Source organism: Canis lupus, chromosome 23 (assembly GCF_011100685.1).
Source record: "Canis lupus familiaris isolate Mischka breed German Shepherd chromosome 23, alternate assembly UU_Cfam_GSD_1.0, whole genome shotgun sequence".
Lineage (NCBI taxonomy): Eukaryota > Metazoa > Chordata > Mammalia > Carnivora > Canidae > Canis > Canis lupus.
The window spans coordinates 2,631,564-2,635,530 of record NC_049244.1 but is presented as its reverse complement, the minus strand read 5'-3'; the positions used below and the strand labels follow the sequence as shown (position 1 = coordinate 2,635,530).

Sequence of the window (3,967 nt, the reverse complement as noted above, 5' to 3'; positions counted from 1 at the left end):
ATATTCCAACAACATTACCTAGGCATTTTTTTTCTTTAAGGGTGTCACTTGTTTGTTAATACAGATTCTCTTGAGCAATGACACCCAAAATGGGGAGAAATATGGACATGTACACTCTTCCTAGAGGTGTGTGGACTGAGACCTCCTTTCTGGAAAGTATGTGAACCCTTTTTTTTAAAAAAAAAGATTTTATTTATTTATTCATGAGACACACTGAGAGAGGCAGAGACACAGGCAGAGGGAGAAGCAGGCTCCCTGTGGGGAGCCTGAGCCTGACCGGACTGGATCCCAGGATCCCGGGATCACGCCCTGAGACAAAGGCAGATGTTCAACCAGTGAGCCACCCAGGTGTCCCTGTATGTTACCCCTTTAAAAGCATGATGTTCTTTGAGGGGCAGCTCCACTGCTAGCCATTTGTCCTAAGGGAGTGGTCATGGTGTATTAAAGACTATTGCATTCTAATGTTCACCATTTATAATAACAAAACTAACAAAAATATAAAGCTAGTGATTAAAGTATGGCAAAATCATGCAATGAAATACTGTGCAGTCATTAAAAAAGAGTTGTAGGAGAATATTTGATCAGGAAATGTTCATGATGAAGTGTTAAATATTAAAAAGTATAAAACAGAATGTACATTGATACTGTTTTAAAATTTTTAATAAGTCAGTTTTAATTTATCACAACATATCTGCATAGAAAAATGACTGGAAGGATTTTCAACTACATATGGTATGGGGGCGCTGAGATTACAGGGGACTTTCCGTTTCTCTTTTGGGTTTTCCTATATTTTCCCAATACTGTGCATCACTAAGAGGAAAATAATAAATGGGGAACCGAGAACCAAATTCGTTAAACTACGAATATTATCACCATTAGAATAAAAGACGCTACCAGTCAGTTTAAAATGACCGGTGGCCTTTATTGATCAAGCGTCAAGAGATTCCACGTGGCCCAGCCAAAGTCCATTACTTCGAGGCCTTCTGGGCCTGAGGGAGCAGCCCCAGGGTTCAGATGAACTAAATGGTGTTTTAGGCGCAGGCAAGAGACAAGGGTCCCTTCACCCACGACGTTCAAACAGGAGTCTGAGGGCTCCCGCGTTCAACAAGTAGGGAGCGTGGATCCCTGGGTGGCGCAGCGGTTTGGCGCCTGCCTTTGGCCCAGGGCGCGATCCTGGAGACCCGGGATCGAATCCCACGTCGGGCTCCCGGTGCATGGAGCCTGCTTCTCCCTCTGCCTGTGTCTCTGCCTCTCTCTCTCTCTCTCTCTCTCTCTCTCTCTCTGTGACTCTCATAAATAAATAAAAATTAAAAAAAAAAACAAAAACAAGTAGGGAGCGGGTAAGATGCAGGTTCCAGAAGCCACGCTGGTGCGAGGCCCGCCCGCCGGTAGGCTTAACCTCCCTGCCTCACTCACTCACTCCCTCCTCCGGACCCAGCGCGGCGACAGCACCTGCTCCCCCGGGCCGAGGCCGAGCAGCGCCCCTCCGGCGGGGGCTGGGAGCGCGCCCGCCCCGGACGCACGCCGGGACCCGAGGGACGCGGAAACAATGCGCGCGCCCCCGCCCCGCGCCCCCCGCGCCCCCGCCCCGCGCCCCCCCCGCCCCGCTACCCCGCGCCCCCGCGGCCCCCGCGCCCCCGCGCCCCCCGCGCCCCCCGCGCCCCCGCCCCCGCTTGTGTGCGCGGCTGTGGCCGGTCGAGGCCCGACCACCTGCTCCGAGGACTGTGTTTCTTGCTGACACCAAACGCCCGGCAGGGGGTGGAATGAAAAGGACAAATAAATTAACTGTAAAGAAAAAACAACCCTTCCCGCATTCTGCCACCTACAACGGCCTCTCCATTCCCAAGCGTTCTCTCAGGGCCACCACCAGGCCCAGAAACCGCCGGAAGGGGGAAGGGACGTGGATAAGAGCTAGGTGAGGAGCCAGATGCGTCAAGGAAGGGGGACGTCCTCCTGGGCCCCCCGCCCCGCCCCGCCATCCGACCTGCGCGCCCAGGTTCAGGGCCCCTGCGGGTGCTCGCAGCTGGGGCCGACGCACCTGCTCCAGGGGCCGAGGCTCTGGTCCCGGCAGGGGCACCCCGGAGCTCCAGCTCCGTCTCCTGCCTGGGGGCGACAGGGCCCGCAGAGTCAGCGCAGGGGCCAGATCCCAGGTCCCTGTCTCTCCCACGCGATTGAAGAGAACATTTTTGAAAGGAAACTGAATTCATCTTCGAGAACACTATGGCAAACTGATAATCATTTTGTTTTTATGATTAGAATGTCAGGCACAGAAGTCACAAAGATTTTATATGGGCTCAAGATTGCTTTCTCTCAGCAACCAGAGCTCTTCAAAATGAAAAGAAAACTAATCTCTAAAGTTTTCTCTTATATAGCCTATGGAATGTATATTAAAATCCTAAAATTCCAAGGGAATTTTAGCTGTCATTGTCAGGTGAGCTTGACCCACTGGACAAACATTGAACAACTTGAAGACAGAAGTAAAATGATGAAATAAGAATGTTAAAAGCCCACTAAATATTTTGTAGCGATTGGTCCTGTGTTTGAAATCAACTTTTTACCCTTTTCCCCCCCTTGTTTTCGTTGTTGTTGTTGTTGTCGTTTGTTATCTGTACATTATTGTCTTACAGAGAGTGTTGGTCTCCCTTTGGAGCTGATTTGACCTCACTCCCCTTCTGGCAAAGCTTTTATTTGCATTTCCCTTGTGCACCCAACAGGTATGTATATTAACAACATACTTCATTTTTGGCACAACAGCCTCATTAATTATGTCAGCAGAGAACTGGCATCAGGACTCCTGATAATTCTTGTTTCCCCTCTGCTGGCATTGCTGCTTCTGAACTACCAACCTACCATCAGCAGGCTTCATTTTCTCTCTGCCTTCACCCTACTCGCTCCTGTGCTCTAGTCTGCCAACCTCCCAGTTCTGCAAAGAACAGAACATGAGGTCCTAGAAGAATGAACTCTACTAGTTTTATTATTATTTGGCTTGAAAGAGACTTTCTGAGCCTACATCCTGGGTCCTTCTGGCCTCTTTGATAAACTTTTGATGAGGAGGAGGAGGAGGAAGAGAAGGGGTGATAACAGTGGTTACCACTTAATGAATACTTACTATGTGTCCTAGGTATACCATTATTTCTAAAAAGACAGATTATGCCATTTAGTTCCTAAAACAACCCTAGAGGAAGCTATCATTATTAAATATTTTCATTTATTTATTCAGAGAGAGAGAGAGAGAGAGGCAGAGACACAGGCAGAGGGAGAAGCAGGTTCCATGCAGGGAGCCCAACGTGGGACTCGATCCTGGGTCTCCAGGATCATACCCCAGGCTGCAGGCAGCACTAAACCGCTGCGCCACCGGGGCTGCCCAGGAAGCTATCATTATTAATACCCATTTACCAGATAAGAATGCTGAGGCTCAGTGAGTTAGAGTCACAGAGCCAGGACTCGCAGGACCAAGGTGGGACTTCGATATGTCTACTGGTGCCATGCCGTGAGGCAGTCCCGTCTCTCACAACACACAGCAATGTCGGCAAAAAGTAACTGGGGGCTCAGAGGTGTGAAAATCACTTCAAGAGTTAAATACCAGATAATATGAACTAATAAAAGATCAGGAAAGCCATTTCTGAGCGTCCATTTGGCTGACACAGCCCAGCAAATACTATTGTCAAAAACACAAACACAAAACTCGGCTGTGTTTTGTTTTTAGTTTCTGAAGTTTCTATTCCGAAGTCTGAGATTCTGGTCAGTAATTTCTCCTCGAAGCCTAACATGCCTTGCCCAGTGACCAGGGAAGTAGGGCACAAGTGGTTGTTTTCACAGATATTCTTCTGATTTTAGTCTATACCATCATTCAGGCCATCACGTTCCCTTTCCATCCACATCTGGCATCTTGGTTGACATCCCAGGTGAAGCCTGTAGAGGAATTGATGGCTTGTCCCCACCCACACCCCCATCCCTGCCCCCCAGT

General features: G+C 49.2%; 1 long non-coding RNA gene across 6 annotated transcripts in view; it reads left to right on the top strand.

Annotated features, from left to right (window-relative positions):
* The first annotated feature begins 1,669 nt into the window (after positions 1-1,669).
* Positions 1,670-3,967, top strand: part of LOC111091893 — a 34,018-nt gene continuing 31,720 nt past the window's right edge. For all 6 annotated transcript variants that reach the window (XR_005376785.1, XR_005376783.1, XR_005376784.1 and 3 more), the window contains exons 1-2: positions 1,670-1,915; positions 2,628-2,714. This is a non-coding gene — a long non-coding RNA (uncharacterized LOC111091893). The remainder of the gene's footprint in view (positions 1,916-2,627; positions 2,715-3,967) is intronic.